Below are 13,500 nucleotides of genomic sequence, written 5' to 3'. Positions count from 1 at the left end.
ACAAAATTGCGTTCGCATTTTTAAGAATTTTTATCGAAATGCAAAGTTACTAATACTTTTGTGCTTAAATATCACAATCTAATTTTATTTCTTATTTTTTAAAACTGATTAAAGGCATAAATTTCTGATTCCGTTTATAGTTGTTATAAATATAATTAATGCCGTTTGTTCCGCACATTTTGGTTTATTCTCTCGTCTATCTAGCGGGAATTAAATAATCTGCAGAAATAAAATCGAGAAGAAAGTAAGAAAATCAGGAAACGGTCAAGAGTGCCGCACATCAAATCCAGACGTTATACAAACACGACGAAGATAGGAAAGATCTGTCAAGTGAAACGGAGGAGCGAACGAGAAAACGAAAAAGGTCGATAGTGCACTTTTATCGGCGCCATAAACACTAATATAATCCCGAGGTCGAAGAGAAAGAGAACGCGAAACGCAATAGACTGAGTGGCGGGTGTCGACGAGCACATACACGCGCACGCACACGGATCGAGGTGTTTTTTAGACGAAGTGGCTTTTTGCGGGCGACAGGGCATTTAAGGGAATTGCTCCCTAGCGCCTTAACTCCGCGCTGGGCCCTCGCTGCCCCTTGCGTTAAGGGCGGACGCCGGACGTCCACGTCGTTTTAGCGCCGAATGCGTAAAATCGCATTCCCGTGTATCGATTTTATGCGCCATTAAACTAACGATATTCTGTTCTAGTACAGATTCCTAATATTTTATGAAAATCTTGAAAAGATTACTTAAAAAAAAAAAATGAAACTGCTACTCATGAAAATTGCAAGAGAAAAAGTCAACCTATCGATTTGTCATTTTCTCTAATGATCTGTTGTATTTAATTATAATTATTTTTAGATAGTAGAAATTGTAAAATGAGGAAATTACAGTAACTTAAAAATAAAAACGTTATTTAATGTAAAAAGATATAGAGAAATGAAGCGACGAATACAAGATTTAATATAAAATTTTAAATGCGACATTGAAAGTATATTCTCGTCTAAAATAAATCTCATGTTATGCGCCAGAATATTTTTTACTCCGGTTGGAAATAGATCGTTGATATATATTCGAGTCTTGAGAGAGAATCGAATTGTTCCATCATCAATATATTTCATAAAATTTGCGATACGTGCAATTTTCCATACATTCAGCTCGACAAATCACTACCTAAAATCGTATCTTTTAACCCTGAGTAACGATGTACACCCCCTAATACGTCTTTTCCGCTCTTTCTGGATCGCTCTCTGCTGATGCCACCTCATGCCCCTTATCCTTAGTCTCTCCTTCGACGCGGGAGGTTTATCCCCGTTGAGTTATTTATGCGATTTTAGAGCCCATGTGCGCCACCATCCCCAACACACTAACTGGATAATAATCCCGTCGGGGTCGCCGATCCACTTGAATGTCTTATCCATAAAAAAACCATCGGTCTCAAACATTTTAAACTTCCGTTGATAATGCTTCACCTATTATCATATAATTTATTGGAATACATAAAAGTCTACGCACCTTGTACCAATAATCAACAATGTATTATGGATGCATTGTACTGTTTTTAATCTTTTCTATCTTGGTTCTAGTTTATAAAATATTTTAAAAACATTAATAACTAATTTTGAATAATAAATTTCAATGAATTATGAAATATTGACATAAGCTAACTTGGATATCAATTTTTTAGAGATAGCATTAAGTTTTTTAAATTCTAGAAACTCTCATCAATAATACACAAATTTACTTATATACACAACTAAGAAAAAAACAATATTTCTTATCGAAATAAGTTCTTAAGGTGATGCAAAAGTTCCCTCAAATGTCTAGCTCTTTTTGAAATATATAATTTTGATTGTCGCTTGTTCTCTTTCGCATCGATAGGATTTCCCTGCTTCTTCCTTTTTCTCACTTTCAGACCGTCGTCTTTTGCAGACTTTCTAACCCCCTTCTTTCCCTCTGTCTCTATTTCTCTTCGTCGCGCATTAACGATCACGGTCGCTTCTCTCAATGTTTCACAAGATTCACCCTCACGCGTTCTTTCTCTCAGAAATTTCTCCCTCTCGAATACAGCGCTCCCGAAGATGCGAACAAGCCCTTATCGCAAATGACTGTTTCCGTCGCGCACAAAGCCATTTAGAAACTCTAACGGCGTTACGCTTTGCCGCGATACTATGGGACAAGTGTCTAACGTGGAGGATAATAAAACGAGAAGCAGGAAGCAGCCAGACGGCGGAGTCGAAGAGCCGTATTCTCCAACGCTCGTTTCTTCTTCTCTCGCGAAGAGGTCATCGTCAAGCTTCGTTCGTATCGCATCGCTCTTTCCTTTCGCTAACGATTATTACGATCGTCGTTCGATTAAACATCATGACGCGTCGCAATTCCCATAGCGGCGCTTCCACGATGCGCCGCACTGACTGATCCGCGATGCTCGTGCCTAGTAATTCGTCTCGGCTCAGAGTGGACGATGACGCGGATTTATCTACCATAGAATTTGTTATAACGATGGTAGACGTTAAGCTTTCCCTTGATTAGAAACATCTCATTATTCAGTTATTCGCGATAGACGGATTTCGGCGATGACGACGCTTCTCCGACTTGGAATGTTTATACTACGTAAGTAACTATTATGCAATGTGAAAATATGTTAGAGTCATGGAAAGCAATTTTAGTAAGAAACTAAGAGACGGAATCCTTTTATCGAGTTACGTGGAATATTAAAATAAAAACGAAAATGTAAAAAAATTATTCCAAATATAGACTATATCAATAAAACAAAATAAAAGAAAATGTTAAAAACGTAAGAAACTTTCAATAGAAAGAAATCGATAAAATGTTCTCGCTTCTAGTATCAATTAAATTTAATTAAAAGATCGGCGAAATTCCTTAGAAAATGGAGAAAATTAATGATTATATACATCGTAATCGAACAACCGATTTTTGCCATCATTTTTTACGTACCAACAGATTTAAAAATCATTGAACGAAGCGGAGCAACGTAATTTATCACGCGCGGCGTGAGTATGCCGCATCCATCGGCCGGTATCAACAGATCCGTGCGTGTCTGCTACAACGGTATCGCTTACAAGGCTTACAGAGGAGTTCGCGCGTACGAGTTCGCTAGAGTGTATCCAGCGGGCACAACTGTCTACCCGTTACATCGACTCTACGTTGGTACGTGCCTGGGGGGCTTCCTCTCTCTCACCCTCCGCTAACCCTCGCAGCCGCTCGCCCAACCCTAACCAGCGGCGCAGCGCGACTCGATACCCGTTACTTCCGGTTTCAGATTCTGCATCGATAATACAAAACAACTGGTTCCTATGACATCGAACTCAGCGTACTGCCGATTCACCGATACTCTTGTTAATAATATTCTCCCCGCTCGCTCGTGCCTGCGCTCTGCCAATCGCTATCATCATTAGAACTTAGCGTAACGACGACGCGACGCGACGCGCAGTTCCGTCCGCAATGGACTACCACGACTAAATCACTGTCGCGGATTACAAACGAAACGTTTGTGAGAACGAGGGAAGGATAAACTGACATCAAAAGCCATGGTTATAGCGTAGCGAAAGGATAGACGTTATGCTGAGTTACACTGGCAAGACATTTAAGTAATTCTGACTCAGCAATCTTGATATAATGGAGTATATCTATATCTCTCCGTACCGGTATAGTTCGTTTCATATGACTAAGATTGATCATACTTTAAAGTGCCATTATCTCTGTAACATTCCTTTTAACCCTTTTCAACTACGTTCGAATACGTGGCACGAATTGCGCATATATAATACTATCTGACTCGAGTTATCGTATCGCATGCAATCAATTTTCTTCGGCACGAAATAGAAGAATAATACTCTAAGGTTTCTTCTCACCGCGTGTCGACCGGTCGTCGTTTCGATCGCGGTTCGCGCGACTTCGGACGATAGGGTCGACCATCTTCCACCCCCTTGGAACCGCAGCGTGGGACGGTGGTTCTGCCCACCAATTAGTCTAACCGTGGCGCGCAGCGAGTGGATCATCTCCGACAGAGAGTTTCGTGTAGGTTCAAGCGACAGTCCCGCGCTCTGTGATTTATGTTTGCCATACATTACCCGGCCGAATAATCCCACGAAAGGGTGTACCCGGCAACCCCTCGCGCTCTCGCTCTACCCTCTATCGCCACTCTCACTCCGCTCGCGATGGCCTACAACCCCTCCGCTCTGTCGTTCTGTCGTGCTAGCACTCGCTGATCACTCTATTTGTTTCAATTAAAAGCGTACGCGGGTGGCATCGATGTTCGCCGAATCGCCGGTTCTCGCCTAATAATTCAGTTCGCGATACTGCTATAGATTTTTACATCTTTAAGTTTACCGAGAAAACGTACTGATAGCCCATTGAGCAGGAATAATTTAATTATTAGGATCTGTTTAAGTCTGTTAGAACAATGTTTATCAGAACTTTAAGTGCTCTTATGTTTAAAAAAATTTCATAAGTAATTACATTTAAACGTTTTCGTGAGTGTAAAAAAAGAACTTGCATATAATTCACAAGTATACGGTAAATTTGATATATGAATGTATTTTATGAATTACGTTCATACATCAAAATATCTAAATAATTTCCATAGAGAATATATGCTGTAACGTTACAATTTCACAATCTCTCACTGCCTCTTTCTCACAATCAGCGTAATATCTACCACGTCATGATAAAAGACACCGAAACGTTTCAGAAAATGTAGCATGCCATTCTTCTCGCCAACAGCTGTAATTAATTAACGGATTAATACGCGATATACTCCGCAAAACGCGAATGGACAGGCTTCCGTTTAGAGCCCCGCAAAGTGGAAAATGCACGTGGATGATCTATCGCGACGTGGCGATGGTTCGGTGAAGCAGAAAGGCTAATTCTAATTATGTGGAGTATCCCATTGCAGATTTATGAGGCCGCTCGCACAAGTGCACGAGCGATTACTCTTTCTCTCTCCCGCGCGTGTCCTTTTCACATGTAGGTCCCGCCACCTTGCCGACCACGATTCGCCATAGCATTTACATATGAATTAAACTATTACACGCAACTCCCGACGGACTGCGTGGAAGTCGTGAACCTCGCGCGCTGTCCATTGAATAACGAGGGAATAATCCGCGATAAATTGTCTAACGGGGAAAACGGTTTAAATCATGCGGAACTCCTTCCTCCTCCCTCCCCCTCCCCCGCTCCTCTTTCTCTTTGCCAAGTTATGGACAGGTCAATTTTTGACGTATCATATTATTGATGTTTCACGTCGAATCATTTTCAAAGCTAAATCAAGCATTGCGAGCTATGCGTTTGCCTAACGGCCAGATAGCCGCAAAGTTTTCCTCTTATATGTAAAATTATGGTATTTTTTTCGAATGCATAATAATTCTGACCGCAAATAATTGGCTACAAAGACTGTATGATTTTATCACAAGAAGTCACTACATGTGTTAATGCTTAAATGTAATTATCGATGATACATGAATATTCTGTAATAACGAGTGAAGACAATTTCATATTTATAAACAATGATACGTTTTATATACATTTTTTCAAGTTCATGAAACTGTCAAATAAATTTTTGATCTTAAAACGCAAATTGAATTAGAAATAATAATATCGTGTTATTAAATTGAAAGTTAATTTAATAATCAAGCATTTAATATGGCAATGAAGTCAATAAAAACCCTTTGTCTTAAAAAATTGTAAAGAATTTGTTACGCAAAATAACACCTCAGCCAGAAATCGAATCTGAGACTTCACAGCTTTCCGGAAAGGGTGTTTTAGACACCACGACCAATAACACATGTGGTGATTCTTTACGTAATTATATTATTTACCTCAAGGTTGCTCCACCTCGCCTGATGTCTCCTCCTCCTCGCAGATCCCATGATGTTAATCTGTAACATACAAGTATAAGAAAAGTTATAGCAGCGCCCAAAATAATTAATATTAAAAAAAAATAATTATTTGTTCATTGAATTTAAATACATTAAATAGATACACACACAAAAAAATAAATGTTTAATTTACCTATATTTTTGTTCTTGAATGCTGTTTGTTTTCATTTAAGTATGAAATGCTGTGTTCAATTACAATTGTTTACTTACAATCAATAATAAATACATCTGTGCAAAGTATGTAAATTTTATTTTATTTTACTACAATGTTTTAATGTAAAGTTTATACAATCTGTTCATAACGTTGTGGGATGCAAGAAAATCTCCTTAAAAGTCGTTGCAGTAATTTCGCGCAGCGAGAGAGATTCCGCTTGTCCAAGGCGCACATGCACGTCGTCTCTGTTAAAGTCCCACTCGGGTCGTTGACCGTCCGCGGTCTCGCAGACAGGCGCACGTGCTTGCCGTCTAGGCCGCCTCCCCACTCTCCGTCGGTCGCCTCCCCACTCTCCGTCGGCCGAGGAGAGTGGGGAGGCGGCCCAGACGGCAAGCACGTGCGCCTGTCTGCGAGACCGCGGACGGTCAACGACCCGAGTGGGACTTTAACAGAGACGGCGTACATGCGCGTCTTGGGCAAGCGGAGTCTCTCTCGCTGCGCGAGACTACCGCAACGACTTTTAGAGAGATTTTCTTGCATCGCACCACATTATGGATTCTTGTAACTCATTTGTAGGGTTGGATAATTAAAAAATTAAAAGTTAAATAATAAAGTTAATAACTTTTAACTTTACTTAGTTTACTTTAAATGATTTAATTTTTAACTTTAACTAGTTATTTTAGAAGCACATAAACTTTAATTTATTAACTTTTTATCAAAGTTAAAAATTTATTTGTATAAAAAAAGGTTATAAAAGAAAAAATTTTAAAAGAAGGAAAAACAAAGAAAACAACGAAACGCAACGCCAGTAATTTTTACTTCTGCAAACTGCATTACTTTTACTAATAATAACCAAACTCATTTTCAAACAGACTATCAATGATTATGAAATAAATGAGGATAGTTGTGATAAGTAAAATATTATATTCACAGAGCATGCCTCCACAATATGATTTAAATTTTCAAAGATAAGTAAAATTTTCAGCTTGGCGGATCTGCCGCAGCGGATCTGCTACCCACAAGCAACATGAAATGTACAATGAATCCGCCGCAGCAAACCCGCCTGCATTGAAGAAAAAAATAATCCTAATACAAGCATATTTAATCTTAAACGGGCACAATTCTATTCTTTAAATAAAGGAAAATTTATTTTCAATTAAGAATATCTTTTCGCTTTGTTTTAAGAATAATTTATTCTTAATCGAAGATTATTTATTCTTGGCGCTATTTTAAGCATAAAATATTCTTAGATTAAAGCATTTATGCATTTCTTGAAAAATTTATTTTTTTGTGTGTATTAAAAAATTTAAAAGAGTAGCATATTAACTTTAATAAATAATAAATTTTAATAAATAACTAACTGAAAGGTTGATACGCCGACGCCCGATGCCTCCCAGGCCTCCTCCTCCTCTCAGTCCTCCAGGTAGTTAAGCCTTTTCCTTTCATTGCACACGCGAAACACTCGCGAATAATATACTAAATTTGCGCGCGTGGACTAATTATTTATAAAGTTTTTCGCGCAATACTGCGGCACTTCGGGTTTATAAAACCCATGATATGAGTTCCCATTCAGAGGGATTCCCGTGGATTCAGCACCCCGAGTCGACGAGTAGGACGCACGCGTACCTGCCCCCCGAAAGAGGGTAAGCCCCGCGCGGAAGAAAACGAAATCAATGGTATTGAATTCCTACGCCTCTTGTCTCACAAAAATTACGTCTAAAATTGACTCGTTCATAGGCCCAGCCAACGGATCATCTTAATCAGTCCCACTGGATCTTATATCCAAGCGGCGTCGACAAGACACTCGGGCAGGACGAGAGAAGAAGGTACTCATTGCCGACGTCTAGCATTTTAGACGAATCAGGAAATGAGAGCCAGCCTCTCGTCACAAGCTTAACCTACAAGGCCAAGTTCTGACCAAGTCAGATTAAATGTGATTCACTAGCTCAAACCCCAGATCCAAAGAATCCAAAAAGGGTATCAAGGATCTAAGAAAGCCTTAGGTGGATGAGAGCAAGAGAAACGTGCGAATCCAAGGCAACTGATCCGAACTCTTACCACTTAGGACCGAACCGATCGCCGAAGACAGAGCGTGTAAACCTCACACAACCAGACAACCGCGCAACATGCACACAGGGGAAACATGCTATAACGCGGCCCGGCATTACTTCGTGCACGGGCACTCGGCATGGAACGTCGCGGTGCGCCGTCTTTCTTAGCCACCATACGCAACGCCCCAGAGAGAAGATATCCACTGCCAAGCAGCGGGGGTGCGATTCCCGGCCCTCGAACTAGGAGTTTATCAAATGGGAGTTATAGAAAAAAAAAGTCTATTAGTCCGATAACTTAAACGGCACTCCCGGAAAAAAACGCGCGACGCGACGAACCGGCTGCGGTTCGTTTATTTTGTTATAAATCGGCGACGATAGATATTGAATTCCTCTCGTTGTTAGACTTTTATTTCAAGGAATATCTGTAAGATATAGTTAAAGCATCTATTGAATAGGCTGGATATGTTACACACTGTACATGTTATAAATATCTTATTAAATATTTAAAAAATGTATAATTCAAAATAAAATTGAATATAAAAAAAATACTCGTAAATGTAATACGTAAATAATTCATTTAGACAATCTTAAAATTTATAGCAAACGAATTCATGCAAATCTAATTTTGCAATTAGGACATTAGCTACAGTTATTTCGAGTTTCGAAAACTATTAACAATGATCGACAGCTAAAGTAGAAAATGACCATCACTGTCAAGTATTACCTGTACTTTTCGACCACACAATCTCATAGACAGAGAGAAAGAATACCTATTTTAAAATAAAAAAAATATATAACACAAAAAAATAAACGCGATACGCTCAATTAAATGTATTTTCTAGTGTGCTATCTATTTATGTGTTATCGCTCAATTTGGCATATTCGGAAGATCGAACAAAAAGACTCGGAATATAGAAGCTACCCTTTATTCCCTGTTCGAGGCGTGACTTTGCGGAAGACCCCTTTGACTTTATCCCTGATAAGTATAAACCGGTACGCTAATGGAAAGTGCTTAAATATTTAATTCAGCAGCCCGCGGGGACCCGACCAAACGCGTTCTACGCTCGACGCAGAGAAAATTTTATACGTTCTGACCAACGCAGAGAAAATTTCGACATTCACCTTAACGTACATACTCCGTTACATTAAATAATTTATTCCTATGATACTCTATACTTTATTTATATTGTAAATTAAAATCTATATAAATTAATCACGTCTGTAAAAGCAAGTTAATATGTTTAAAACCATTAATACTTTTATATTGAAAATATTTTTATAATTCTCGTTTTGTCATTAAAAAATCGCTGTACAAAAAGAAACGTTAAGAATTAACAATAAATACTATTCAAATGTTTTCGTAAATAAAAGATGCATTTGTAATAATAAGACAGTAAAATTGTGCAAAGAACGACTTGACTTAATTTCGTTTTTATTCTTTTATCACGAAGCGACATAACCCAAGAATTATATCTACTCCTTGTATCTTGCAAACGTCGCGGAGAATTTTTAAATCAAATGCCGATTATTTGTACATTTTGTTCCACTTGAAAGCGCTTCTCTCGCGCCCGGGAGTAGGTAATTTCGCGACGAGTGTTTTCTCTTTCTTGCGCACGCATATATCGGGCTGCGTGTCGACTTGGCGGGCTGCGTGTCGACTTGGCGAGAGCTAATGCGTGGTCGCATAGAAAGTAACGAGCAACCAAAGCAAACGAGACAGGCGGCTTCGTCGTTGTCCGTGTGCTTGTAACTAGGGTGCAATCAATAACCAAGATGGCCGTGTACGCGCCCGCTGTAAAACGCTCGCGCCGTATTTAATGTTGCACGAGACGAACTAATGCACGCTCTCTCCCGACAACGAGGCCGACCGACCACGAAGCCCAATGTTAAAATAACATCGCGTCGCTCGTTAATCGGGCGGATTAATACCCAGTAACAACGAGGCAAATTTCACGAGCGCTGCGCAAAAATTAGAATTTTTACGCTTTACCTCTTTCCGAAATAAATCAAGTAAGACTTTTCAATGCTAAAGGAAACTGATTCAAACAATTATCCAGAAGTTAAATCAACGGGACAAAATAAGTTTAGAAATTAATGACATTACTAGTATAATAATTTTCTAGAAAAAAATGCTTCTAGATACTTTTAAGTAGTCATTAAAATAATGCAATGGCTGGTATATGTTACGTAATAAGCAAATTACTAATTTATTTTCATTATTAACTTGCTTAAATACATTTTTCTTCTTTTCAATTGATACTTATTTTTTTAGATAATTTTATATATCAATTTTTTTGCTCCGATAAATTTTTAACTCAACTAGAAATATTATTATATTAATATCTGAACTTCAGTATAATATAAACTTATTGTGTTACTTTCACAATATCCTAGCTAATTTATTGCAGATTAAAAAAATTTTGATCAAAAAATGTGCGTGTACATATAAATATAAGTGATGAAATAAAAAATTCAATGAAACATCTGCAGAATTTTTTCAAGCTACGTTGACCGCGATAAGTGCACCTTTTATGACATCCGTCGACACGGTAGACCAAAATTATGAGATTGCATTATTACGTTCGAAATTGGTGTTACACAAGCAAATTGCAGACGAGACTTCTCGCGAGAAAACCGCGTTATAGCCACGTCATTATCAATAGTTGCCGATCGATATTAGCATAGATTAGCGCAATTTCGATAGTAGTGTATGCGTCGCTCGGGCGCCACTTAAGGACGGTTAACCGTTCGTTAGCCGCGACGATCAAAACGGGGTTTGGCAGGACCCTCCGTAACCACTCCATGCAGTATCGTACTAATTGCGGCCGCGGATGGCGGTTACTGCTCCTCGGGGTTAATTCCCAGTGGCGTAGCCATGGAAATCGCGCGACGCGACGACTCGTCCGCGGGCCCGTTTCCCATCGCCCTCGCGCCCTTGGCGTCAAAGGGTTAGACCAAAATCGCACGAGAAAACGCTTGCCGGGCAAACATTAGCACCGTTGCAAGATGCTCGGTACTTATGCGTGATTAATGCCAGCAATTAAAGAAACGCGGTGAGAAATCGTGTGACGATATGAGCGTCGTTTTGCTTGCGCATAACCAAATCGCCGTTTCAAAACCTGCACGTTATCTTCTTTCTTAAGTCTGATTAGAATACTTAAACCGAGTAGAATAGTTTTAATTGAAGAAATTTAGTCACATGTATAACTCTTATTCTAATTCTCGTTTTTTTTTTTTGTAAGAATGTCTTACATTTATCTTATATTTCTTCAATTATTTTGAGATTAATAAAGATATGTTATTATACTGAAAAGCGCATATATGTATTGATATAATATATATTGATATAATATATTGATATATGTTCACAGTACGTTGAGTCGTGAGATTGTTAAGCCCAAATGACTGAATGTCACCCATGCGAAACTATTAAAATCTTTTATTTTAGCTAAACTGGACTGATTGCATATTTTAAAATTGCTTATTCATATTTAGAAATTCTACATGAAAGCCTTATTTTTATTCGTTTAAAATTAACTATTGCTTCAAATCCGTGATAGCTTTCTATATCGCTTGGATAACGTATGAGATACGCGTGACTATGATCCAATACTTTTTTTTAAAGGAGTTGGTCTCCCTCTCATCGCTCCTCGCGGAATCTAAACCCACGTGTACTCGACGATTTATGTATGCTCAGGGGAGACGAGGAGAAGGGGAGAGATCGGAGGCAGAGCAAAGAGGGCGAAACGCCCCACGCGTGTCTGCGTATCGTTTACCCGTTATTTATTTCCCAAAATTTGAAAATTATACCGCATTTAATACCGCCGCTGGCCGCCGCTCCTCCTCCGTGTTTTATTCATGTCGCAATAAATAAGGAACAAAAGACTGTTTTCTGTAAAGTGACGTATCGGATGCGTACAAGAGGGAGACAATACACTCCTCCATCGTGCCCTTTCACCCACAAATCAAACTACGTCATCAGACTGGCACAATTGTTCGCTTCAATAATTATTACGAATATTTCCCTCGTATATATTTTTTTATTTTTATTTCGGTTACAATAAACATTATTTAATAATCAATTTCGATTATCTCTGTTATGCTTATTTAAAAACTTATCGAAGAGGTAATTATCTCTAGTATAAATGAAAAAAATTGTTCTACTTTTTTATATATTATTCTTTATGTAAGAATATATCCTTTTTCTCAGAGATATGCATATTAAGTGTATCGCCCATGGAGCAAAGGAGATTAATGCAATTTTTTTTTCAAATTTTACGGGAAACTTCGTCAACGCAAGCACTACTATTCCGCAAGGGCAATGAAAAGTTGTCACAAATTTTCAGCAGTCCGTCCGCCTTTCACTGCCATTTTCCTTTTTTCTTTCTTTTTTTTACTTCATACATCGGCGCACAAAGTAAATGTGAACGCATATATACAGACGCAGGCGTACTTCGTCCGTACTACCGCTTTTAGATGCAATCTTCTTGGCCCCGGCTCGGTAGCCGCTTAAATAATAGATTTTACGACGTCGTGACCAAAATGGCCACGTAATATAACTTGGAGGGTTGCTGTAAATTGTGCGCGAGTACGCGTCGCCGAAGTTCACGTAATTTCGGACCGTGCTTCACATTCTCCCACAAGAGCGTATCGTGTGTAAGTCATTATACGGGAGCACGTAATTGGAGTAACGTAAGTGACGTTATCAGCGCCGATCACGACCTACAAGTGCCGAGATAGTATATTATATACCATTATCACTTCCGTTATTAAAGTGAATTAAGATACTTTTAAAGCGATGGACTTTTTATCTCTTGCCTGGCCTAATAAAGGCACGGTCTACCACCTCTTTAAAATTTAGTAATCCTTTCCATTTCTTTTTTTATTTAATAGATTAAAAAACTGTTGTAAATAATTTTTATCTGTTTAATCTGCTATTCCACTTGCACAAAATGTCTAGATTATATCTACATTATAATAAATTTCCATTAAATTAGCACTAAAACAAAACGAAACTTGTTTACTAGGTATAATAAAAACTAAAATCTGAAAATTCAAATAATTGGCTGATTCATAATTAAAAAAGTATAAAAGTTATTGTGTAAACTCTCAAAATTTTTCAACATATCTAGTAGATTTTAGTAATATTATGATACTATTGTAACGTAAAGTAATTACACAAATAATAAAAGTAATGTCACTTCGCAATGATTGATTCAAGAACTCGCTGTAATCATACGACCATCAAGCAGTACCCGAGCGAAAAGTCAAGCCAGCCTTAATGACGCAGCTATGAGAGATTGTGGCTTATTAATTTTTCGAGAGAGGACCACCGCGTAGCGTACAGCCTCTCCCATCGGAGCGGGCGACACTATAGAGATAGAAGGAGCGGCTCTTGG

The 13,500-nt window shown here is 38.5% G+C and overlaps 1 long non-coding RNA gene across 1 annotated transcript in view; it reads right to left on the bottom strand.

Moving 5' to 3' along the window:
• The window catches only part of LOC105207606, a 97,764-nt gene that overhangs the window by 57,334 nt on the left and 26,930 nt on the right, over nt 1–13,500 (bottom strand). Inside the window, exons 6-7 of the long non-coding RNA XR_005576364.1 lie at nt 7,412–8,523; nt 5,837–5,896 (exon numbers count right to left, since the gene is read on the bottom strand). This is a non-coding gene — a long non-coding RNA (uncharacterized LOC105207606). The remainder of the gene's footprint in view (nt 1–5,836; nt 5,897–7,411; nt 8,524–13,500) is intronic.

This window comes from Solenopsis invicta, chromosome 14, assembly GCF_016802725.1.
Source record: "Solenopsis invicta isolate M01_SB chromosome 14, UNIL_Sinv_3.0, whole genome shotgun sequence".
Classification (NCBI taxonomy): Eukaryota; Metazoa; Arthropoda; class Insecta; order Hymenoptera; family Formicidae; genus Solenopsis; species Solenopsis invicta.
Note: the sequence above shows the minus strand (reverse complement) of the source record. Positions and strands in the feature narration are given on the sequence as shown.